This window comes from Zalophus californianus, chromosome 9 (genome assembly GCF_009762305.2).
Source record: "Zalophus californianus isolate mZalCal1 chromosome 9, mZalCal1.pri.v2, whole genome shotgun sequence".
Taxonomy (NCBI): domain Eukaryota; kingdom Metazoa; phylum Chordata; class Mammalia; order Carnivora; family Otariidae; genus Zalophus; species Zalophus californianus.
This window is the reverse complement of record NC_045603.1, coordinates 103,091,083-103,118,333: the sequence shown is the minus strand read 5'-3', so window position 1 is coordinate 103,118,333 and position 27,251 is coordinate 103,091,083. Positions and strand designations below refer to the sequence as shown.

The 27,251-nt window shown below is 40.8% G+C and overlaps 1 protein-coding gene and 1 pseudogene across 14 annotated transcripts in view; one reads left to right on the top strand and one right to left on the bottom strand.

Moving 5' to 3' along the window:
* The window catches only part of ERC1 (ELKS/RAB6-interacting/CAST family member 1), a 560,596-nt gene extending 539,708 nt beyond the window's left edge, over window positions 1-20,888 (bottom strand). For 6 of the 14 annotated variants that reach the window (XR_003519825.2, XR_003519824.2, XR_003519826.2 and 3 more), the window contains exon 1: window positions 20,608-20,867. The gene's annotated coding sequence lies outside the window, so the exon portion shown is untranslated. Of the gene's footprint in view, window positions 1-20,607 lie in introns of all 14 variants that reach the window. The other 8 variants (XM_027593116.2, XM_027593115.2, XM_027593118.2 and 5 more) reach the window with 3 other exon arrangements.
* Window positions 20,889-22,736: 1,848 nt separating this feature from the next.
* LOC113923231 lies at window positions 22,737-22,837 on the top strand (annotated as a pseudogene).
* The last annotated feature ends 4,414 nt before the right edge of the window (window positions 22,838-27,251 follow it).

Sequence of the window (27,251 nt, the reverse complement as noted above, 5' to 3'; positions counted from 1 at the left end):
GTTGAAAATCGTATTTTGGATATATTGAGTTAAATAAAATGTTTTAAAAAATTATAAGATCTAATAGTTTCTCTTTACTCTATAATGTGAATACTACAATTTTAATTAATATGTGGTTCACATCATATTTCTATTGGACAGTACCTTCCAGAGGTTCCTATTGCCCTCACCACAGCAATAAATAGTTCAGTGAATGGCATGACTATCCCTCTAGCTCAGTGCTCCAACACAACCATCTCTGATTATAGAAGTGTTCTAGATCTGATGATGACTGGTGCTGGTGGTGATGGTGATAACTATGTGAGACTCACAGAATCCCTTAAAATATTGTGGAGCCAGAATTCTTAGGAGACTTAGGCAAATACCACCTATTATTTTTACTTTCCTCTGGGGAAAAGGTAGTAGGTACAAAAACTTCAGACCAGCGCTGTACAACAGAACTTTCTGTCACAATGAAAATGTTCTTTATCTGCACTTTCTAACACAGAGGCCACTAGTCCCATTTGGCTAATAAGCACATGAAACATGGCTAGTACAACTGAAGAACTGAATTTTAAATCTTATTTCATTTAAATTACTTTAAATTTAAGCAGCCCTATGTGAGTAGTGGCTACAAAACCGGACAGGACTGTTCTACCTGCTCTATCTGAAAGTCTGTAAGTCACCTTAGTCTCCTCCCTCCCCTCAACTGTCCTTTCCCCCACAAAAGCACATGTAAACACACACACACACACACACACACACACACACACACACACACACACACACACACACACACACACACACACACACACACACACACATTCTGAATTACCCAGTCCTGTGTTTTATTTTTTGGGGCGGAGTGGTTCCTTTTTTTAATTTAAATTCAATTAATTAACATATAGTGTATTATTAGTTTCCGAGGTAGAGTTAAGTGATTCATCAGTTGCATACAAGACCCAGTGCTCATTCCATCACGTGCCCTCCTTCATGCCCATCACCCAGTTACCCCATCCCCCCTCCTCCCCTCCAGCAACCCTCAGTTTCTTTCCTATGCTTAAGAGTCTCCTATGGTTTGTCTTCCTCTCTGATTTCATCTTGTTTTATTCTTCTCAGGTTTGTTTTTTTTTTTACTAACCAGAATCATGCTATATGTATTGTTTTTTGATGTGCTTGTTGATGTTCTCAGCCTAGCACACTCCTTTTATCCATTCCATATTCCACAGAAACAGGGTCACTGTTTGGGTTGCTTCATTCTGCTGTTATAATTATGCCCACTTTTGTGCACAAAGTTGAGCACTGGGGCTGGCATTTGAGGGGAAGAGTGCCAGTTTGAGCCCTTGGCAATCTGAGGTGAAGGCGTGTTGACTTGGCATTGAGCAGGTGGCAGGCCGTGCATGCTAACTTGGGCAGGAGGGTGGCTGGACTGTGAATTTGGGACCCACAGGCTGATGCATTGTGTGTGACAGGGACGTGGCTAGTTCTGCTTTTTAACTTTTGTTTTTCTGGGAAACTCAATCTCTCCTTCTATTCTAAATGAAAGCCTTGCTGGATAGAGTATTGGCTGTAGATTTTTTCCTTTTAGCAGTTGGAATTGATCATGCCACTCCCTTCTGGCCTGCAGAGTTTCTGCTGAAACACCCAATGATAGCTGTATGGGGTTTCCCTTGTATGTCACTGCTTTCCTTTCTCTTGCTGCTTTTAAAATCCTTTCTCACTATTTTTTGTCATCTTATTTACTTTGTGTCTTGGTGCAGACCTCTTTGGGTTGGTTGTGTTGGGGGCTCTCTGTGCCTCCTGGATCTGGATTTCTCTTTCCTTCCCCAGATTCAGGAAGTTTTCAGCTATTATTTCTTCACACAAAGCTTTTGCCCCCTTCTCTCGCTCTTCTTCTGGGATCCCTGTCATGCAACTGTTATGCTTGGCAGTGTCACTGAGTTCCCTGGGTCTATTCTCATTTTGCATATTTTTCCTCCTCTCATCTGCTCAGCTTGATTACTTTCCATAACTCTGTCCTCCAGGTGGCTGATCCATTCTTCTACTTCCTCTTGTTTGCTATTTATTCCAGGTGGTCTATTTTTATTTCCATTTAGTGAGTCCAATAACTCTAACTGGTTCTTTTTTATGTCTCCTATCTCTTGGTGGAGGGTCTCATGGAGGTCCTGCACTCCTTTCTCAATTCTAGTGAGTATCTTTATGAGCATTACTTTAAATTCGCTATCAGACATATTACTTATATCTGTTTCACTTAGATCTCCTGCTCTGGTTTTGTTCTGTTCTTTCATTTGAGACATATTCCTCTGCCTCCTCATTCTGTCTATTGCTGTGTCTGTTTCTCTGTGTTAGGAAAGTCAGCTATGTCTCCCGCACTTGAAAGTAGTGGCTTTATGAAGAAGAGGTCCTGGAGCACAATGTCTCCTTTTCACCAGAAAATGGTGCTTCAGGGGGTGTCTCCTATGTGTGTTGCTCCAGGGGTGTCCTACCGTTGTGGCTGGGATGTGTTTGCCTTCAGCCCAGCCTGCGATGGCCTCTGCCTGTTGTGGGCAGAGTCTGGTGCCTGTGGTGTAAGTGGGCTGGCCCGGAGCTGCCTTAGGCTTGAGTTGAATCAGACCAAGTATTTGCCAGAGATGCAGTAGCACCAAACTGCAGGCACTTTCCCTGTGTTGTCCCCTGAGAAGCTTTTTTGGTGGGTGGGGCCTGCAGTCAGACCAGCTGCCTGCCCCAGCCCACTGCTGGGGTCACAGTCAGACTGGTGTGTCGTTATCTTCCCCTCTCCCTGGGGCAGGACTCACTTTAGAGTGGTGCTGGCCCTTGTCTGGGCTGCGTGCACACTGTCAGGCTTGTGGCACCGCTTCGGATGGACTCCTGCCAAGAGCGATCAGAGGGGGTGGACCTGCTTCGCTGTGGCCTCTTGTCTATGCTGGGCTGTAGAGAGTCTGTTCTGCCAGTTTTCGGGCAGCTTTCTGGGTTATTAATGTGGGTGTTCTCTAGGCGGCCACGCAGCAAGAGGTGAGCCCAGGGTTGTCCTACTCCGCCATCTTCCCAGCAGCCTCCAGTCCTGCGTTCTTTAAAGCTTTCAATTCTGTCTGCATCCCTATTCCCACTTCTACTACCTCGGTTTTCAGGCTTTGATGGATTAAGGCCACAGCCTCCTAGTTGGCCTCCTCACTTCGCTTCCTCCTACCTACTCATTATAAAATGTAAATATCAACATTTCCTTTATTCGTCTCCAAAGTCTTGCCATTGCCCCAAGGTAAAATTCCAGACTCTAACATGATTTACAAAGCCCTTCATGATCCAAACCCAATCTCCAGCCTCATCTTTCACCACTCCCTTCCACTCCAGTTCTTGTTCGTATCATTAACGCTTATCACAGTCCACTAACACTGCCTACTTGTCTTCCTTCCCAGGCACTAGCACCCTGAGGGCAGAGACAATGTTTCAAACATTATATTGCTAAGACAGACACAATACACAGTCATAGTACACGAACAAAGTACACTAGATTTTCCATAAAGCTTTTTTGAATGAGGGAAGAAACAGGAAAAAAAAGGGGGAATAGATATGTACTACTCTTGAACAACTATGAAAATAAAAATTGGTAGATATTTTTGTTATACTATTCAAAAGAATTTTAACATGAATTTGTTAAGAACCAACCCACTTTTGAATTTTTCAAGAAAATCTTGCTACTTTTAAAAACTACACATATACTTGCTATGTAGAAATAAGTATTTATGTACTTACCTACATTTGTGAATATAAACCTAAAGAATTTACATCCATTTTCCACTAACTTATTTTTTTAATTGAAGTATAATTAACCTCAGTGTTATATTAGTTTCAGATGTACCACACATTGATTCAACAATTCTATACTTTACTCAGTGCTCACCGCGATAAATACAGTCACCATCTGGCACCAAACATTATTACGATATTATTGCCTGTATTCCCTTCCCTGTACTTTTCATCTCCATGAGTTATTTATCTTATAACTAGAAGTTTTTACTTCTTAATCCCCATTATCTATTTCACCCATCCCTCCACCCACCTCCCCCCTAGCAACTAGCAGTCTGTTCTCCCCATTTAAAAGTCTGTTTTCAGGGCGCCTGGGTGGCTCAGTCATTAAGCGTCTGCCTTTGGCTCAGGTCATGATCCCAGGATCCTGGGATCGAGCCCCACATCGGGCTCCCTGCTTGGCCGGAAGTCTGCTTCTCCCTCTGCCTGCCGCTCCCCCTGCTTGTGCTCTCTCTCTGTCAAATAAATAAATAAAATCTTAAAAAAAAAATAAAATAAAAATAAAAAGTCTGTTTTCAGTTAACTTGTTATTAACAATGAGGAAAACAGATAAAAACTGCTGCTCTATTAAAATTTAAAAAATAATATGCCTTAAGCATAACCAAATTATTTCAAAATGGGTTCAGAAACTTGGCAATACTATAAAATTAACTACCAGCAGACCATTAGAAAAGTCACCAGAACAAATCAAGTGAAATGGTCAATAACTCTATACTTTCAATCATCCTTTCTACTTAATAACTTTCTACTTATTCAGGGGAGAAAAACATCAAGCAAAGGTTCAGCCTAAATTTAATAGACCAGTTTAGAAAAGGAATGAAAAACTACTTGAAATACTCAAAATTATCTGCCACTAATGAAAATGAAGTCAATATTACCATGAAGGTAGAAAGGTCACCTGTGTGGCATCTGAAGGGATGTACCCTAAAAAACCTGAAGGGACATACTCAGAAAGATGTAAAACATAGCTACTTCTTGTTTCATAAGAATTCTATCAGATCTCTAATAACTTACTGACCAATTTTAAGTTCAAATCAGTCTCTTCCTTGAAAAGGTGAGCAACAGTAAATTCTATATGTACAAGGACAAAATTATACATATACTCAAGGGAGAAAAAAGGCAAGCAGTCCGAGAAAAGAAAGTCTCTGTCAATAATTTTTTTCCTATATAAGTGAAAGCCTTATAAAGGGTAACAAATGTTAGGAAACTCTTTACCCAGTAGAAATTCTATATCAAAAATCCATGTAGTAGGGGCGCCTGGGTGGCTCAGTAGTTAAGCGTCTGCCTTCGGCTGGGGTCCTGGGATCGAGTCCCACCTCGGGCTCCCTGCTCGGCGGGAAGCCTGCTTCTCCCTCTCCCACTCCCCCTGCTTGTGTTCCTTCTCTCACTGTGTCTCTCTCTGTCAAATAAATAAATAAAATCTTAAAAAAAAAAAAAACTTACATTAGGAATAGAAGAAAACTTTCTTAATCTACTAAAGGACATGGGCAAAAGCAAGTAACAAGTATCTGTTGAGGAACCACTCTGCTGTTCCATATTTGGCAACTTGTAGCTTCCTTGAGTCTTGGCAGAATGCCTTGTAATCTCCCCAGAAAGGAAAGGATGGGAGGCCCATAAGGAGCTGCTACTAGGTCATCTCCCATCGCTTTTCTATCTCCCTTGGAGGATGACATGAGACAGTTTCTCATCACTGGATTCTGATGAGGCACATGACTTTCAGCCTGCCCATCTCAGAACAGAGCTATAGACCACAAAACTGCTGTGTAGCAAATCTGAATGGCCTCTTCCATCAATAGAGTGCCCCACTGTAGTCACTGGCAAGGTTTTTGTTCTGGTGTTGACTTTTGTGATGTGTGGAACAAGGGTCATAGGGAGCTGGCACCTTTGGCTTATTCACCTTTCCACTGCCCATGTAATAAACTGCTTAAGTCTAAAGCGTTCATTGTTAACTATACCAGTCAAATCAGTCAGGCCTTGTCTTGCCTTACATGTATATGCTTGACAATATCATACTTAATAGTGAAAAATTAAACAATTTCCCTTTGAGATGGGAAAATAACAAGGATCTCTCCTATCACCACTCCACTCAACAACATGCCACAGATCCTAAGCCAAAAGTAAGACAAGAAAAAAGTATAAGAATTGCAAGGAAAGACACAAAACAGTAATTTTTCACAAATGACATAATTATATAAGTGGGAAACCCAAGAAAATCTACAGATAAAATTATTAGAATTCATCAGATTTGGTCAAAACCTGGCAAAATAGAGCCAATATTCAAATTCAATTTTATTCCATATGTCAACAACAAATAGAAAATAAAATTTATTTTAAAATCCCATTTAGGGGCACCTGGGGGGCTCAGTCGTTATGCGTCTGCCTTCAGCTCAGGGTCCTGGGATCGAGCCCCGCATCGGGCTCCCTGCTCAGCGGGAAGCCTGTTTCTCCCTCTCCCACTCCCCCTGCTTGTGTTCCCTCTCTCACTGTCAAATAAATAAAATCTTAAAAAAAAAAAAAGATTAAAAATAAATAAATAAATAAAATCCCATTTAAAAAAGCCTGGGTGGCTCAGTCGGTTAAGCATCTGCCTCCAGCTCAGGTCATGATCCCAGGGTCCTGGGATTGAGCCCCACATTGGGCTCCCTGCTCAGCGGAGGGCCTGCTTCTCTCCCTCTCCCTCTGCCTGCCATTCCCCCTATTTGTGTACTCTCTGTCAAATAAATAAATAAAATCTTTTTTAAAAATCCCCCTTATAGGGGCGCCTGGGTGGTTCAGTCGGTTAAGCATCTGCCTTTGGCTCAGGTCATGATCCTGGGGTCCTGGGATCGAGCCTCGAGTTGGGCTCCTTGCTCAATTGTGAGTCTGCTTGTCCCTCTCCCTCTGCCCCTCCCCCCGCACGCGCTCTCTCTCTCAAATAAAAATTTTTAAAAATAAAATAAAATCCCTTTTATAATACCATCATAAACCTAAGGTTAATCTACAAAAGATGTGTAAGAATACTGCACAGAGAACTATAAAACATTATCGAGACGTGAAAAACAAAAAATAAAAATACCATATTCAGTGATTCAAAGACTCCACATTATGAGGAAGTAATTCTACCCAAATTAATCTATAAATGCAATGTAATTTAAATCAGGATACCAATGTTTCTTTCCCTTTCTTTCTTTTTCACCAACATTTCTTCTTAACTTGACAACCTGACTCTAAAATTTATATGGAAATACAGTAGACCAATACAATAACCAAAACATTTTTTTAAAAAACAGCTTAAGTCAAAACTTAACCATAACACTCATCCATTTTAAGTATCTAGTTTGATGAGTTTTAGTAAATTTATGCAGTTGTGCAACCATCACCACAATCCAGTTTTACAAATTTCATCACCTCAGTAAGTTCCCTTACACACACTTGTAGCTAAATCTTCACTCTCACCCCTGGCCTCAGCAATACAGGCTTTTCTAGAAATTGCATGTAAATAAAATTATAAACTGGTAGTTTTTTCACTCAGCAAAACATTTTTTGAGGTTCGTTTATTTGGTTAAGCTAGTAGTTTCTTTTTATTGCTCAGTAGTATTCCATTATATGAATATACTGTATTTTATCAACTTACCAGCTGATGGACATGTGGATGGCTTCCAGTTTTTACTACTATGAATAAGGCTGTTATGAATATGTGTACACAAAGTGTTTGTGTGAATATATGTTTTCATTTCCCTTGGGTAGATACCTAAGAGTTGAATGGTTGAAGATACACAGTAAATGTATGTTCAACTTAAGAACCTACCAAACTATTTTCCAAAATACCTGTGACATTTAACATTCCCACCAACAATGCACAAAAATCCCAGTTTCTCTACATCCCTGCTACCACTTGGTACTTCAGTTTTTTTTATTTTAGGCATTCTAGTGGGTATGCAGTAGTAACACACTGTAATTTTAATTTGCATTTCACTAATGACTAATGATAATCAGTATCTTTTTCAAGTGCTTACCATCAGTAGATTTTCACTGATGAAGTGTCTATACAAATCTTTTGCCCATTTTGGGGAGAGTTGTCTTACTATTTAGTTATAAGAGTTCTTTAGATATTCTGGATGCAAGTCCTTTATCAGATATAGTATTTGCAAATATTTTCTCCCATTCCATCGTTTGTCTTTTTTATTTTCTTAGTGGGTTCTTTTGAAAAGCAAAACTTTAATTTTGATAAAGGCCAATTTATCAATATTTTTCTGAATCACGCTTTTGGTATTGTATCTGAGAAATCCTCTCCTAACCCAAGGTCTCAAACATTTTCTCCTATGAGGTAAGGTTTGAGTTTCATTTTTTTTTTTTTTTTTTTGGCATGTTGATATTCAATTGTTGTAGTACTTTCTGTTAAAAAGATTATACTTGGGGCACTGGGGTGGCTCAGTTGTTAAGGGTCTGCCTTCGACTCTGGTCACGATCCTAGGGTCCTGGGATCGAGCCCTGCAACAGGCTCTCTGCTCAGCAGAAAGCTTGCTTCTCCCTCTCCCACTCCCCCTGCTTGTGTTCCCTTTCTCGCTGTGTCAAATAAATAAATAAAATCTTCAAAAAAAATTATCAGTTCCTCCACTGAATTACCTTGGTACCTTTATTGAAAATCAATTAATCATAAATGTGTGGGTTCATTTCTGGACTCTCTCTTCTGTTCCACTGTTGCATATCGCTATCCCTATGCTGATACCACACTGTCTTGATTACTGATCATGACAGTCACTAATAAACATTCAATGTGAAGAAGACAGTCTTGGGGGTGCCTGGCATGCAACTCTTGATCTCAGGGTCATGAGTTCAAGACCCTCATTTGGCCTAGAGTTTACTTGGGGAAAAAAAAGGAAGAAGACGACATTCTTGAAAAATAGAACAGGGTGGGAGCACTTACTCTACCAGATATTAAGACTTACTATAAAGCCACAGTAACTAAAACAGTCTAGCACTGGACCAAGATAGAAAAACCAATGGAACAGAATAGAGAGACAATCTATTACAGAGCAGTTTTTTTGTTTTGGTTTGGTTTGAATTTTATTTATTTGAGAGAGAGAGCAAGAGAGATAACAAAAGCACACAAGTTGTGGGGGGAAGGGGGGGAGGGGTAAGAAGCCCAAGCAGACTCCACGCTGAGCAGAGCTCGATCCCAGGACCCTGAGATCATGACCTAACATGAAACCAACAGTCCAACAGTCAGATGCTTAACTGACTGAGCAACGCAGGCGCCCCTACAAAGCAATTTTGAAAAGGAAAGAACTGTCAGTAAATGGTGCTGAGAAAATCAGCTAACCATACAGGAAAAAAATAAACCACAACTCCTACCTCACAGCATACACACAAAAAATCAATTACAGGCAGACCATAGTGCTATATAAGAAAGGTATAACAAGGACACTTCCAGAAAATAGAAGAGAATAACTTCATGACCTTGGGGTAGGGAATGATTCCTAATGTAGACATAAAAAGCACCAACCATAAAGGAAAATATTAATTGGACTACACTAAAATTAAGAATCTTGTTCTTCAAGGGACACCTTGATGGTTCAGTCAATTAAGCGTCTGCCTTCAGCTCAGGTCGTGATCCCAGGGTCCTGGGATTGAGCCCCATGTCAGGCTCCCTGCTCAGTGGGGAGTCTGCTTCCCCCTCTCCCTCTACCCCTCCCCCCAGCTTGTGCTCTCTCTCTCTCTCTCCCTCACTCCCTCAAATAAATAAAATCTTTTCTTTTTAAGATTTTATTTATTTATTTGACAGAGAGAGACACAGCAAGAGAGGGAACACAAGCAGGGGGAGTGGGAGAAGGACACTCCCCACGGAGCAGGGAGCCCGATGCGGGGCTTGATCCCAGGACTCTGGGATCATGACCGGAGCCGAAAGCAGACGCTTAACGACTGAGCCACCCAGGCACCCCATAAAATTTTTTTTTTTTTTAAGATTTTTATTTACTTATTTGAGAGAGAGAATGAGATAGAGAGAGCATGAGACAGGGGAGGGTCAAAGGAAGAAGCAGACTCCCTGCTGAGCAGGGAGCCCGATGCGGGACTGGATCCTGGGACTCCAGGATCATGACCTGAGCCAAAGGCAGTCGCTTAACCAACTGAGCCACCCAGGCGCCATAAAATCTTTAATAAGAAAAAAAAAAAGAAAGAATCTTGTTCTTCAAAAGACACCACTGAGAGCAAAATACCAAGTAACAGATTAGAGGAGATTATTTGCAACATAAATAACCAACAAAGGGTTCATACGCAAAATATATAACCCCTATAAATTAATCAGAACAGAAAAGACAAACAGAAAATTGAGCAAAATATTTGAATAAGCACTTCACAGTTTTCAAATTACCAAAAGACATAGTTATTGAACTTCGCTAGTAATCAGTAAAATGCAAATTAAACCATGAGATATCACCATAAATCTACCAGACAGCTGAAATCAGTAACACTGACAATACCAAATACTGACAAAGATATAGAACAAAAGGAATTCTCAAATATTGCTTTGGGGCATATAAGTTTGTAGAACTACACAGGAATATTGTTTGGCAATTATCTACTAAAATTCCACTTACGCATACTCTATGACCCAGACTTTCCACTCCAGGCTCTTACAGTCATCGGAAATATATGCACCATAAGACCTGTACAAGAATGGCCATGGTGGCATATTCATAATGACCCAAAACTGGAAACAACCTAAATATCCATCATTGATATATGGATAAATTGTGGTGTATTTTATACAATGGACGATATTTATCAATGAAAATGAACAAACTACAGCTATAGACAACAAATCTAAATCTCACAAAATGTTGAGTGAAAGCAACCAAGCATAAAATTATACAGTATGATCCCATGAATATAAAATTGAAAAACAGACAAAACTAAATATAGGTTTACATAAAGAAAAGCAAAAAATGACTCCCATAAAACTCAAGACAACAGTAACTTTTATGGGCGCCTGGGTGGCTCAGTCGGTTAAGCGACTGCCTTCGGCTCAGGTCATGATCCTGGAGTCCTGGGATCGAGCCCCACATTGGGATCCCTGCTCAGCGGGGAGTCTGCTTCTCCCTCTGACCCTCCCCCCTCTCATGCTATCTCATTCTCTTTCTCAAATAAATAAATAAAATCTTTAAAAAAAAAAAAACAGTAACTTTTATGTGACTGGGAAGAGGCAAAGAAAGTTTCTGGAATGTATAACCTAGATGTTGGTTATACAAGTGTTTGTTTCATAAGTTAAGCTATACATTTGTTTTATATACTCTCCTTTATGTGTGTTACATTCAAGAAGAGCTTCAAGGAGAAATTAATTCCTTTATTTAATAAACTATACTACTCTAATAAAATTATGCTTAAGGTCCAAACTTATTTCTTGAAATATTTTCACAATTTCAGAGATGTTTAACTGAAGTTCAGACAATTTTTTCCAGTTACCTAATTTCCATACAAAGGTCTTCCAAACAAAAAAGTAAAAAAATAAAATAAGGGAAAATGTAAATAATAAATACATACAAAGGACTGTCTGATGAAAACCATTGTCTATGCATCACACAGCACACCATAATAAAGAAAATCAAAAGGAATACAAAGTTTAGTTTCATTCTTGGTCAACCACTAAAAATAAGAGTTCATATGGACTTTGGGTGATAATGATGTGTTGATCAAGGCTCAACTGTAATAAATGTACCGCTCTGGTGGGAGATGATAATGGAGAAAGCTCTGCATGTGTGGGGCAGGAGTGGGGATCTATGGGAAATCTCTGTACCTTCCACTCAATTTTGCTGTGCACCTAAAACTGCCCTAAAAAATAGTTTGTTTTTTTTTTAATGAATTCAAGAGTTGCTACATCTACAAAGCACAGCTCGATCATGTGTCTCCTAATCAAAAATCTTCACTAGTTACCAACAGGGTAACTCAAAATGGGAAGGAAACTTAAAAATCACCTAGCAAACATTCATTCAATGCCTGGAATCTGACAGGGGATGCACTACCTCATAAAAACATTTACACCATCACTGAAGAGCAATGACTTTTATAAAATCAATACGAACAATAAAATGGAAGGTGGGAGGAATGAGAGAAATCAAGAATACTACACATATCTCTGGCTTGAGCAACTGGAAGTGTCATTTAATTAATTAAGGAACACCAGAGAAGAGCAGGAATAATACATTCAGTTTTGGAAATGCTGAGTTTAAGGGGCATCGAAATGGAAATACTGAGTAACAATGACCCTTACACTCAGCAAAGAGGTAAAACCTGAAGTCAGAAAAATGAATACTCAACATGTAGATGAAAAAATGAAACAGGAGATGAGATCACTCATAGAAATTCACACATTTAATGAATGGCTAGAGAAGGATTCAACAAAGGTGAGAGAAAGCCCAAAAACCAGGAAGAAATACAGAAGCATGATCTAAAACAGTGAAAGAAATGAGCTTTACAAAGTAAGGAGAAATCAGCTGGATCAAATGCTGCTGTGGTAGGCAATCTTGACAATGGCTCTGAATGATCTCTGCCTCCTAGTATTTATGTTTTTGTGGAACCCCCACCCCCTTGCATGTGTAGGACCTTAGAGATTCCATTCTAAAGAACAGAACAGAGCAAGTGAGAGAATGGCACTACCAAGAATAGGTTACAAAAAACTGGCTAATATCTCTGCTCCTCCTCCACAGAGCTCTCAATCTAGAAGCAAGGTGCCATGTTGCAAGTACTCGTATGCAGAGATACAAATGGCAAGGAGACCGATTTCTCCAGCAACCAACCAACAAGGACCTCAGGCCTGCCAACAGCCCCATGCTTGAGCTTGGAAACAGACCCTCCCCCAGTGGAGCTTTCGGATGACTGCAGTCTTAGTCAACATTTGACTGCAGCCTTATGAGTGACCCTGAATCAGACATACCACATCCAGATGCCTGACCCACAGAAACCGTGAAACAACAAATGTTTGTTGTTTTAAGTTAAGTTGGGGGTAATCTGTTGCATAGCAATAGACAACTAGTACAGCTAAAAGGTTAAATAAGAGGATAGAAAAGTAGCCACTGGCTTTAAATACATTAGTAACCCAGCAAAACAGTTTAGATGAAATTGTGAAGACAGAAACAATAGGGTGAGAAGAGAATCACAGGCAAAGAAATGGAGACATATGACAAATGTAGACAAGTCTTTCAAAAAGTGTGACTGTAAAGCAGACAGCAACTTAGAGAAAGTATGAAGTTGGGAGAAGAGTTTTTTGTGAAGATGAGAGACATTTTAAAGCTTAAATAATGGGCACCTGGCTGGCTCAGTCTAAAGAACATGGGACTCTTGATCTCCAGGTCCTGAGTTCAAGCCCCATGTTGGGTGCAGAGATTATAGACATACGTTTTAAAAATAAATAAAGTTTAAGTGATGAGGAGTGCCTGGCTAGCTCAATCAGTAGTAAAGCCTATTTTAAATAAATAGATAGATAGATAGATAGATAGATAGATAGATAGATAGATAGATAGAAAGAAAGAAAGAAAGATAGGGGCTCCTGGGTGGCTCAGTCGTTAAGCGTCTGCCTTCAGCTCAGGTCATGATCCCAGGTTCTGGGATCGAGCCCCGCATCAGGCTCCCTGCTCCCAGCCCCACATCAGGCTCCCAGGAAGCCTGCTTCTTCCTCTCCCACTCCCCCTGCTTGTGTTCTCTCTCTCACTGTGTCTCTGTCACATAAATAAAATCTTTAAAAAAAAAAAAAATAGGGGCGCCTGAGTGGCTCAGTCGTTAAGCGTCTGCCTTCGGCTCAGGTCATGATCCCAGGGTCCTGGGATTGAGTCCCACATCAGGCTCCCTCCTCAGCGGGAGGCCTGCTCTCCCTCTCCCACTCCTGCTGCTTGTGTTCCTGCTCTCTCTGTCTCTGTCAAATAAATAAATAAAATCTTTAAAAAAATAAAAATAAAAAATAAATAAAAACAAATAAATTAATAAATAAATAATAAATAAGTAAAGTTTAAGTGATGATAAGAAGCCAGCAGGGTGGAAAAATACTCTCAAGGAACTTTGTTCCATTATGAAGAAACTCTTCTGAAAGCTTTCACTGCCTCTCTGCCTTAACTGAAAACTGATTTTCCCATGACCCTCTTCCCAAGCAGCCCTTTCAAGTGGAGGCTATTAAGTCTCTCACACTCCACACCCAATGTTGGGAATTGAGACTGGTACCCTTCTTTCTTCCCATGCCACCTCCAGACCACGTAAAATCCTGAACCCCCATGTAAAATCTTTGTTACTCTGATTCCCATGCTTTTCAGCAACACAGTCTTCTACCTCTGCCTTTTCACTATCAGCTAATGACCACCTGGACATCCTCCACACTCAGTGAGGAGATGCTGGCAACTAGTTCACACTGCCACTGTCTTTTATACCACCGCTCCTGGGTTATTTCAATACATACATGGATGAGTCATCTAATACTAGTTCCTCAAACCCATCATCCTCAGTAAGCAACTCTATTCTCTGGGTATATCCATTCACAGCCAGTTGGGAATTCACTTAATTGTCTTACCATCCATTCATTCATCAAATATTTAGTAAGTATCTACTATTTGCTCAGTAGAGAACAAATGACAGTCCCTGTTCTCATAAAATATCTCATATTTTCCACAAAGACAGCATGAAAAGATCCAGGTTAAGTCTAGATACATTACAACTACTACATTTCCTTATCAGCTTAGGAACCATGTCAACTCTAGGAAACTGAAATTATTATCTGAAGTGACCTCATGAATCCACGCTATATCCCAGTGATCACTGTATCCCTTAACAAGGCTTCTAAAACTACCTTTTATTTTTTTTTAAGATTTTATTTATTTGAGAGAGAGTGCAGAGGGGTGGGGGATCTCAAGTGACTCAGCTGAGCTCAGAGCCCAATGTAGGGCTCCATCCCATGACCCCAAGATAATGACCTGAGTTGAAATCGTGAGTTGAATGTTTAACCAACTGAGCCCCCCAGGCGCCCTCTAAAACTACCTTTTAAATAATGTATGCTAAAATACTGCCAGTTTAGTATCAGATTCATCAATCTATAAACATATTGCCGTGCTGCCCAATACACTAATCACTAGTTACAGTGGCAATTTAATTTTAACAAAATTAACAATTTTAATTATTTCTCAACAATTATACTAGCCACATTTGAAGTGTTCAGTAAGCACATGAGACTAGTAGCTACTGTATCGAATGGTATATAAAACACTTCTATCATCACAGAAAGTTCTATTGGACAGTGCCGGCCTAAAGTTCTTAGTATTCACTTCATTCCTCCCAGAAAAAATGTTAAAAAGACAGGTATCATTTTCCAGTCTCCTGAGAACTCCCTGGGGTTCCACAATATCCTAAGGGAATTCCACAAATCAGGCATCATTACCACCATCACCACACTGTATCATCACCATCAGGGTGTTGATTTTTACTGAGTACTTACTATATTCCAAGCACTTTATTAAAAGCTTTATGAGTTTCATTTCATTTATTCTTCACAACAATCATATGAAGTAGGACTATTTTTCCCATTTTATGGATGAGAAAATTAACATTATGGATGAGTTTTAGACAGTAAAGTAATTCACCCAAAGTTATACAGCTACAAAGTGACAGCAATCCATAGAGTTTAAGCAAATTAAAAATATAATGATTTTGCCTTCTTTTTTTTTTAAGATTTTATTAATTTGACAGAGAGAGAGACAGTGAGAGAGGGAACACCAGCAGTGGGGAGTGGGAGAAGGAGAAGCAGGCCCCCAGCTGAGCAAGGAGCCCGACGTGAGGCTCAATCCCAGGACCCTGGGATCATGACCTGAGCCAAAGGCAGACGCTTAAAGATTGAGCCACCCAGGCGCCCCATGATTTTGCCTTTTTAAGACAACACACTATTTAACATAAAGAAGGGGTGATACCAACAGCTCACACTAGCACTCAACATTCCAGCAGACCAAACTATTTTCAGATCACTCAATTTGCCCTACAGCTTTCTAGCCTTTGGGCTCTGCAAACCCTGTTCCCTCTACTTGCATCCTTTTCATTTAGCCAAATCCTACTTATCCTTAAGATCTCATCTCAGATTTTCCAACAGTCCAGTTTAGGAATCCATCCTATGAGCTGAAGCACAGCCGCCCACAAACCCCTATTAATTTTTCCTCTTCTCTCACTAGAATTAAACTCCTTAAGAATAAGGGACCCTGTCCATTATTCATCCTGGATTCCACCTGGCCCAGCCAAGGCCTTAGAACACAAAAGGTACTCAATAAATATATGATAAATGTAGGAATAATGAAAAGATACTTAAGTAATCAAATCATTTCACAAGCATGTACTCAACCAAATAAAATGTTATCTAAGTTGACTTTTACACAAATCTATGCTTTTACACTAAACGGCTTAATTGTCATTTAGTTGGTAAGCAAGTATTTCACATTTTTTCCCACATAATATACAAAAGAATACCTAACTTAAAAACTAAAGGTCAGAAAAGTAACTGCTAACGGATTCAGGGCTTCTCTTGAGGGTGAAGAAAATGTTCTAAAATTGATTGTGGTGATACACACACCAAAAAAATTGAATTATACACTTTAAGTGAGTGAATTGTCTGGTATATGAATTATCTCTTGATAAAGCTGTTATAAAATAAAAACAAAAGGCCTGCAGGGAGCTAGACTTAAATTAGGAAAACAAATACTAAGCCTGCAAAAAAAAAAAAAAACCTAGAAGATAAAATAGGTTATATTTATGCAATTTTAAAATAACTAAACCATATTATTGCACAAAATTTTACTGGTTAGGAAAAACAAGAACCTGAAAACAGTGACTGCCTTCAGGAACAACATGATGGGACAGGAGACTTACTTTTCCCTATGTACTCTTGCATACCTTCTGATTTGGTATGTGTATTACCTATTTTTTAAATGAGTATAATAGTTATTAGTATATTAAAAAATAACAAAATAAGAAAAATGTCATTATCTGTCCTTAATATAGTATACACTCACAGATTGCCTATTTTGTTCTGAAAAGGATAAAAACTGAAATATATGTTTTTGTTTGTTCAATTTTATTTATTTGACAGAGAGAGAGAGACAGCGAGAGAGGTAACACAAGCAGGGGGAGTGGGAGAGGGAGAAGCAGGCTTCCCGCAGAGCAGGGAGCCCGATGCGGGGCTCGATCCCAGGACCCTGGGATCATGACCTGAGCCAAAGGCAGTCGCTTAACCAACTGAGCCACCCAGGCGCCACTGAAATATATGTTTTTAAAAAATCAATCCAGGGAAGTAAAAAACTGACAAATTCTTTTATCTATTTCATCCCACACTAAAAAGCATTTACTCATATTTCTCTTATTAGACATTATAATCGTGCAAATTATCCCTTACCCAACACTCTGACACATCTTTAAACAATGACACACTTGATCATTCCCTCCTCCTCAAACTTCCTTTCCTTCACTGCTAGTACATCACACTCTCCTGGTTTTCCTAACCCAATGACCTTTTATTAATTTCCTTTGCCACGTTTCTCTTCATCTCCCCAAAAGGTATCTGGAAGGTAAGTTCCATGAAGGCAGGGATTTTTGTCAGTTTTGTTCACTACTGTATCCCCAATCGCTAAAAAAATACCCAGAACCACACTCAATAAATAACCATTGAATAGCTCTTTTCCTCCCCGGCTGCTTGAAGCCTCGCCGCCATCATGAACGACACAGTAACTATCCGGACCAGGAAGTTCATGACTAACCGACTACTTCAGCAGAAACAGATGGTCATTGATGTTCTTCACCCTGGAAAGGCAACGGTACCTAAGACAGAAATTCGGGAAAAACTAGCCAAAATGTACAAGACCACACCAGATGTCATATTTGTGTTTGGATTCAGAACCCATTTTGGTGGTGGCAAGACAACCGGCTTTGGCATGATTTATGATTCCTTGGATTACGCAAAGAAAAATGAACTCAAACACAGACTTGCAAGATATGGCCTGCATGAGAAGAAAAAGACATCAAGAAAACAGCGAAAGGAATGCAAGAACAGAATGAAGAAAGTCAGGGGGACTGCAAAAGCCAACGTTGGTGCTGGCAAAAAGAAGTGAGCTGGAGATTGGACAACAGAAGGAGTAAAGATGCTGCAGTGGCTTTATCTGTGGTGGTTGTGCAGATTTTTCATGAGAGGATCAATAAACTAAGAATGTTAATAAAAAAAATAACCATTGAATGATTCAGTGCCCCCAAGGCTCAGATGTTGAAGAGCTATAAAAATAAATATTTTATATAACTTGTATGCTGTTTACTTCATTACATTATATTTATCTGAAAATTGATAATGAATGTACTAATTATTTAGTTAACCAAAATACTACATTCCCTGGTGTTCTTCCATTGATGTTTTGATATGGTATGTATCAAATGCACATTTAACAGCTCTTCTACTACTTCAAAAGCATAAACTTAGAGCAGAAGAGCAGTTGTTGCTATAAGAATCTTCACTTTTATCTTGCTTCCAGTACTAATGTTCAATTAACAGACTGACATACCTGACTTTAGTAATGGGTGGGGGTGGGAGGAGAGAGCTCAGTAAATTCAACAAGAACAACACAGTAATGACTAGCAAGTGACATTTCTTGAAAAATAAAATGTAGTATTTTTTTCTAGGCATAAGAAATTCTAAAGAGAGGGCGCCTGGATGGCTCAGTTGGTTAAGCAACTGCCTTCGGCTCAGGTCATGATCCTGGAGTCCCGGGATCGAGTCCCGTATCGGGCTCCCTGCTCAGCAGAGAGTCTGCTTCTCCCTCTGACCCTCTTCCCTCTCGTGCTCTCTCTCTCTCTCATTCTCTCTCAAATAAATAAATAAAATCTTTAAAAAAAAAAAAAGAAATTCTAAAAAGAAACAGACCACTTCTACCTTATACTTTCCCCCCAACCCCACGATTTCATTCCCACAAAGAATGCCACTGTCAGCCATGCAAATGTAATTTTAGCAATATACATACAAAGTTTCACCTGATATCTTAGTTCACATTTGTACTCATTCATACCCAATTAAATCAATGTATAATTTAAAAGCCAAAACTAGATATATGATTTTAATTTTTCCTTCGAAGTAACTAATCCAAATCAAAAGTATTCATTTACCAACTACTAATTTGATCTATTTGAATACATTTAATTGAATCTTTTAGAATTACAAATTGGACACACCCTTTCTCTATAGCTATTGTATCATCTGTTGCCTGTAAGTATTTTCTAGAAGATAATAGTCTGCTCATTAATTAGGCATGTTAGAAAAGGCAATGATCTGCAACTACTGACACTCACATCTGTATATTTCTCTCTTGGGTTACAGGAAAGCATTTCTCTGGCTATGTTCCCAAATAAATTGAGTAAGCCTTGGGAAAGTCACTGCTTAAATTCCATTTCATGACGGTTTCTCTTCCTCCACAAATGAATTATTGAGAGTCATGCCTACTTCCATCCATTACATAATACATGTCCATCACAGGACCTGTTTTCTGAGCAAGAAACAGCTTAAATGACACTAACTGATAGGTAAGGTCAGTGAATACTGACAGTAATCTAATAGGGAGCAGGAATCGAGAATAGATTGATTTAATGTATAAAGTTGTGAAACACTGATGTGAAGAACACTGAACACTGTTTACTCTTAGTAACATTATCTCCCTATGAAGTGAGATACATGCCCCCAAAATGTTATTAAAGAGCATTTTAAAAGCACTTGACTCCAAGAACATTTCTCAGAAACTGAGGGACCTACCGAAAAAAACATTATTCCACTTCATTTTTAGAGTGTCTAATAACATCTGCAATTGAGAAATAAAAATAATCCCCAATAACTGTGTTGAACACAAAATGTCTAAATGTCAAGGTCTGTTGAAAAACGAGCTGTAAAAGACAGCTGTGCTTTAAAACATTTAAGCATTTTTCATATAATTAGCTCCAAGAGAACTGTTCAAATTATCCATCCAAAGCAGTCAACCACAACCACCTGCAACTATTACTCAGAAACGTGTCTTCCGAAGCAACTACCTGATTTTCAGGCCTTCTGACAACAGAATAAAGATTATAAGTCAGATGTATAAAGAGATCTTTTAGGCACACAAAAAAGACTGGAAGATAACACCTTTAGGGAACTAGATGTAATGGGACCTATTCCCTTATGCTGCTGCCAAAATGAAGTTGTCTTAATCGAAGATCTCACTCTTCCTGAAGGGTGTAAAACTTTAAACCCAGCCACCCTCACAATGTACCCACCTGCGCCAAAAGCAGAGGGATTTTCTTCCCTCCCGACTCACCCCGCGAGGAGGAAAAATAATAACCAAACCCCGAAGTAGAAATGTGAGACCTAGTGCAACAGCTTCTCCGACTGCCTCAAAGGCAACATCTACAGCTCATCTTCCTTTTGAAATACACCCTTCATCTATCTTACCATTTCACAGAAGAAAAAAAAAATCATCTTTCAACATTTTACATCGGTCGCCTAAACACACAGACCCACCCTGACCGCACCCCAACCTCCTCATAGCTCCCCAATTTCTCCATCTCGCCACTACCTCGCCCGCAACATCACGCCTCAAACCCTCCGCTCACCAAGCGCCCAGAACCCCTATCTCCCATCTCCCATCTCGGGCTCCCCACATCTACCGCCTCAGCTCCCGCCCAATCCTGGAGCTCGGTGGGGTGGAGCCCGCGGGGGGCTGGGGTGGGGTGGGGTGGGGTGGGGTGGGGTGGGGTCCGCCCCTCCCCGGACTTTCCCATCCCCCCGGTGGGGAGAGGAGGGGGAGGGGGGTCCTGAAGCCTCACCTACAGCTCCGCCCCTCCCCGGGGGCGCGCTGCCCAGCCCTAGCCAGGGCCGTGAGGAAGAAGCAAGCTAAGAAAAGGCAAAAAAAGCCTCAGCGCCAGCGGCAGGCGGGAAGCTCTCGGTCCCGCCCGACTTCCGAGCTGCCGCCACGACGGCCGTCTCACCCTCCTCAGGGCTGCTGCTGTTGCTGTTGCTGCCGCCCGGACGCCGCCACCACCGCCGCCGCCACTACCGCCGCCACCGCCGCCGCCGCCACCACAGCCACAGTACTGCCCTAACGCCCGCCGACGTCACTGCGCCCCGCCCCCTGCGCGAGACACCTAGCCCCACCCCCGCCGGGGCCGCGAGACACCGCGAGCTCCGCCTACTCCCGGCCAGGCCACCTAGCCTTCCCGCACCCTCCTGAGAATGCGACTTGGCAGCCCGCAGGCCTCCGGCGCCTTCCAGAGGAAGGCGGGTCAGGGACTGGGAGTGGGGTGACTCAAGGTTCCCGCAGCGATTGCGCGCCCAAGCAGAGCAACGGGCGCGGGGTGTCCACAACCCCCACGCGCGGCCCCTGCGGCCACGGGAAGGGAGAGCTGGAGTCCGCTCCGGGAAGAGGCGGTAGGTGGGAGCGAGGCAAGGCGGCGTTTGTCTCCTTCTGCTTGCCGTAGGAAGTGGACCGGCCAGGCCCGAAGAGCGGAATTGTCGCTTTCCCAAACCTTAGAGTAGCCCCACCCCCTCTTTGGCGGGACCCGTTACACAAGCCCCAGCACCGCCACCGCTGTCTAGAGTAGGTCTAGAATCGGCATACATTCCGGGCTGCGCTTCCAAGGCCGCAGTGGGAACCCTTTGTCCGAGGGAAATTGGATTTTTCCCCCACCCTTAGCTTTTGCGAATGTGGCCGCGGGGCTGTCCACTCGACCTTAGGGAAAGAACTTAGGCGTCGCAGAAGACCCACGCCAGTGTACGTGGATTTTCTGTAGGAGCTCGGCGGGAGAGGAGAGCGTGGGCGGAATTTAAGGTGCACAGTCAGCTCCCGCGATGTGCCGGATGCGGTGCTACGCTGTCGTAGTTGGTCCTCAGAACAGCTAGGCTAGTCTATTAGGCAAATGGTACCTTATTTCAGGAAATCCAATTTTCTTGTACTGAGTTGCAGTCGGTTTTTCTTTCGTCGGAGTCATGCAAAGAGGGCTGCTGCATCCATTAATTTACAAATGTAGGTAAACTATCCCTAACCAAGAAAGTAGGAGTGATATGAATATTTGCCCCAGTGTTTTAGGTTGAATCGAATCATTTAAAATGCCCTTAAAAGGGGTCGAGTCATCATTTTACCCCTACTTATTCTCCACTACAATTAACCAACTTACACTCCTTCATAATCCCACTAACATTTTCCCATCTCTCCTCAGTATTCGCATTCATTCATTCATTCACCAAATTCTACTGTCACATCCTGCCCAGACTCTGTTACTTCCCAGACCACGCACTTGGATTATTGCAGTTCCCGGTCCTGCTGTACAGTCGCCCCCTTCAGTACATTCAACATATGCCTACCAATTGTTAGACTGTGCTGTCAAAGAAGATAGTATAGCTGCCAAATAAGCATCCTAAAATACTTCATTTTTTTAGACATCTGGCTTTTTACCCCAAAAAAAGCCATCCTTTTTCGACTGTTTTTCAAGATCTTTTTCATCTAACTGCTGATCTGCTCATCCTGTTACTCCCCAGCAGTGTGGGGAGGTAAAAAAAAAAAAAAAAGTGGGAGTCATATCCTAGTTTCCATTCTGCTACTCTCTACTTGAATGACCTTGGGGAAATCACTTTATTTCTGGGTTTTACTTTTCTTAACTGTAAAATGGGGTGTGAACTCCATGTCTGAGATCCGCTATGTCGCTAAAATGTGTGGATCTGGAGAGTTACTATGTTAAGCAGTAAGTTATACATACAGAGGGTACTATCAATATCACAGACTGAGAATTGTGATAGTTTGGTTTTTTGTGTGTGTTTGGGGGAGGGTTGTTTTTTGGTTTTTTGCCCTAACACTGGTCGTTTTTTCTTATTTCCTACTCTGCCCCAGATGTTTTTGTTTGTTTTTTTAACTTACGTTTAGTATTTTTTTATTAAAACCGGTTGAGTGCACCCTTGGGCAGCACATATACTAAGCACATATACTAAAATTGGAATGATAGAAGATCAGCATAGCTCCTGTGCAAGGATGACACACCAATTAATGAAGCATTCCATAATTTTAAAATAATGTAACATGGGTTGTCAACCATATTTCAATTACAAAAAAAAAAAGCTGGGGGGCACCTGGATGGTTCAGTAGGTTAAGCATCTGCCTTCAGCTCAGATCATGATCTCACAGTCCTGGGATCGAGCCCGTATCAGCCTCCCTGCTCAGCAGGAAGTCTGCTTCTCCCTCCCCCGGCTCTTGCACGTGCTCTCTCTCTCTCTCTCTCAAATAAATAAAATCTTTAAAAAATAATAAAAATAAATTAAAAATAAATTTTTAAAAAGCTGGCTAAGCACATGCATTCATTACCTCTTCTTCCTGAGACCCCAATTAAAATGCTAATAAAGGAATTTTAAAAATGATACAAAACCCATATGTAATAGAAAATGGGAAGGAGACCACCAAAACATATATATTTTTTTAATTTACACACAAAGTGAGTGCAGCCTGACTAAACAAAATGAAAGAAACCATAATGTGGAGTAGGTGCAGAAGGAGGCTGCAGCCAATAGGAAGGTGAAATAAAGATCTCCATATAGAACAGAAGAACCCTTCCTTATCTCGGATACAGTCAGTAGGCATTTATCCCAGGCTAAAAATCAAGAGTTCTCATAATCTCTGGGGAGGAGTTGGGCAGCTATTTGAGCACTTATTTTTTTTTTAAAGATTTTATTTATTTGACAGAGAGGGAACACAAGCAAGGGGAACTGCAGGCAGAGGGAGAAGCTGGCTCCCCGCAGAGCAGGGAGCCCGATGCGGGACTCCATCCCAGGACCCTGGGATCATGACGTGAGCCAAAGGCAGATGCTTGACCAACTGAGCCACCCAGGCGCCCCCATTTGAGCATTTAATGACTAAGAGTGAAGCAGTCTTCATTCTGGCACAATAGCTGGTTTTCTACCCACTCACCCTTCCTTGAGTGAAGTGCAAGTTGGCAAGACCCTCCCAAGTTCACAAGATTCCTAATCAGCATTCCAATTACTTCATCTTAAACATGAACAGACAACCAAGGATTAGATTAATAGATTTTTAAAAGAAGTCTCCAATTTAGGGGGAGGGGAGAAAGATAAACAAAATGTGACCATAGAGGAAATAAAGAAACTTCAGAGAACTTAAAAAATAAGAGTTAGTATGCTCATGGACTTTTAGTACACCTATGAAATAAGAATAATATACTCAGTATACTCAGATGAAGTAACAATCCAAGAATAAAAAGTAAGTCTTGAAATCATAAGAAATTGCCAAAATTAGGGGCGCCTGGGTGGTTCAGTCGGTTAAGCGTCTGCCTGTGGCTCAGGTCAAGATCCCAGGGTCCTGGGATGGAGCCCCGCATTGGGCTCCGTGCTCAGAGGGGAGTCTGTTTCTCCCTTTGTCTCTCCCCACCTCCAGGTTGTGCACACTCTTTCTCTCTCAAAGAAATAAATAAAATCTTTAAAAAAAATTGCCAAAATTATAAATTCACTAGAAGTGTTAAAAGATAAAGTGAATGAAATTTACAAATAGAAGAAATATGGGGCACCTAGCTAGCTCAGTGAGAAGAGCACATGACTCTTGATCTCCCAGTCATAAGTTTGAGCCCCATGTTGGGTGTAGAGATTACATAAATAAATAAATAAACTTTAAAAAAAGAAGACATACTCAGAGGCGGAAATTGCGAGAGAAAATATAAGAGAAAGAATAAATCCAAGAGAACTAATATTACAAGAGAAAGAGAAAAAAAGGTAAAGAATGGAAAATTACTCAAAAATAATGGAAGAAAATTTCCCAGAGCTTGAAGTGTCTACTAGCACAGAGAAAAACGTAGAAAAAACAACCTTGTAAAATGTTAGAACTGCAAAAACAGAGATCTTAAATTTCCCAAAGAAAAGAAAATAAGTGACCCAAGAATCAAGCTGACATTGGAATTTTTACCAGCAACTCTAAATATAACAAGATAACAAAGAATTCCAAGTTTCTGAGGGAAATATTTCTTGAACCTCAAAACCTAAGAAAAAAATTACTTTTCAGAAAAGTTCCACTCCTAGCTGAAATATCATTAAGTAAAAGATCAGAACGGGGGCACCTGGGTGGCTCAGTTGGTTAAGCGATTGCTTTCAGCTCAGGTCATGATCCTGGAGTTCTGAGATCAAGTCCCACAATGGGCTTCCGGCTCAGCGGGGATCCTGCTTCCCCCTCTGACCCTCTCCCCTCTCATACTGTTTCTCACTCTCTTTCGCTCTCTCTCAAATAAATAAATAAATAAAACCTTAAAAAAGGCAGAATTAAAACATTTTTAGATCTGCAGGGATTCAAAAAGGATTTTAGATCAAGCAGGGGGAGTGGGAGAGGGAGAAGCAGGCTTCACATGGAGCAGGGAGCCCGATGCGGGGCTCAATACCAGGACCCGGGGATCATGACCTGAGCCAAAGGCAGATGCTTAACCGACTGAGCCACCCAGGCGCCCCTCCCACATACGCTTTATTTTTTTTTAAGATTTTATTTATTTATTTGACAGAGAGGGACAGAGAGAGAGAGCACAAGAAGGGGGAGCAGCAGAGGGAGAGGGAGAAGCAGCCTCCCCACTGAGCAAGAGCCTGGCGGCCGATGGGGGGTGGGGGGCTCAATCCCAGTACCCTGAGATCATGATCTGAGCCAAAACCAGATGTTTGACTGAGCTACACAGGCACCCCTCAAATACCATTTTTTAAATAGAGTTACTTGAAGATTTGCTCAAGCAAAATGAGTTAAAAAATAGGGTAGTTGACAATATCAGATCTAATTCAGGAGAACAGGGAAGATCTAATTCAGTGAAGTCCCAAGAGCTCTAGGCTAGATTGGAATGGAAAGATAGGAGCTCCGGGAGAGAAATCTGAAAAAGAGAGAATTCAACTGAATAACTAATTACTATGATAGAAAGCTTAGAAAGTGCTGTTTTCTGGTGTTCAACTTTTAGACCCAACATATTAATAAATTATGAATAATCTTGCTATCATTAAAGCATAGTTTGTAAATGTAATACCATTGTTAACAATATAAAGGTAAAAATGCAGTGGACAGTTTAAGATGTGGAGCATAGGGAGGAAAGGTAGAAGTAAAGGTAAAAGTACTCAAGAGATTATGTTTAGGGCGCCTGAGTGGCTCAGTCGTTACGCATCTGCCTTCGGCTCAGGTCATGATCCCGGGGTCCTGGGATGGAGCCCCGCATCGGGCTCCCTGCTCAGCAGGAAGCCTGCTTCTCCCTCTCCCACTCCCCCTGCTTGTGTTCCCTCTCTCGCTATCTCTCTCTCTCTCTGTCAAATAAATAAATAAAATCTTTAAAAAAAAAAGTGTAGGAAAAGTAACTAATGGAAGAGCAAGTAATTGTTAGTCTATACTGAGAGGGTAGGAAGACACAAGATACAGAGTTTATAAGTTAGCTAAATCATCATCAGTCTAGGTAGTTCATCAAGAAATGGTAGCAGAAGACTTAATAGTATTATAATGGCAATACTCCCCTATTTTTCTGCAGATTCTATGCAATCCTATTAAAATCTCAGCTGCCTTTTTTTTTTCAAAAATTGACAAGCTGCATCTCTCACATGGAAATGTAAGGGACGCAGGATAGCCAAAATAATCCTTAAAAAAAAAAAAGGAAAACATTCATTCTTCCTGATTTCAAAACTGACTACAAAGCTACAGTGATCTAGACAGTGTAGTACTGGAAAGTAATAGACATATATATCACTGAAATGGACTTAAGTGTTCAGAAATAACCCATACATTTATGGACAATTTTCAACAAGAACATCAAGGTAATTGAATGGGAAAAGAATAGTCTTTCTAAAAAAGGGTGCTGTAGGGCGCCTGGGTGACTCAGTTGGTTAAGCGACTGCCTTCGGCTCAGGTCATGATCCTTGAGTCCCGGGATCGAGTCCCACATCGGGCTCCCTGCTCAGCGGGGAGTCTGCTTCTCCCTCTGACGCTCTTCCCTCTCATGCTCTCTATCTCTCATTCTCTCTCTCTCAAATAAATAAAATCTTTAAAAAAATAAAAATAAAATAAATAAAAATAAAAATAAAAAAGGGTGCTGTAATGATTGTATATCCAAATGCAAAAGAATGAAACTGGACCCCTACCTCACATTTACAAAAATTAATTCAAAATGGACCATAGACCTAAATATAAATGTTAAATCTATAATACTCTTAGAGAAAACATAGGTATAAATCTGTATGACCTTGGATCAGGCAATAGTTTTTTAGCGATGAAACCAAACATACAAGTGACAAAAGAAAAAAAATAGGAAAATTGGACTTCACCAAAATGGAAAACTTTTATATTACTCAGCCTTAAAAAGAAAGGAAATCCTGACACATGTTACAACATGAGTGAATCTTGGAGATATGATGCCAAGTGAAATAACCCAATCACAGAAGGACTGTATATTGTATGATTCCATCTATATGAGAT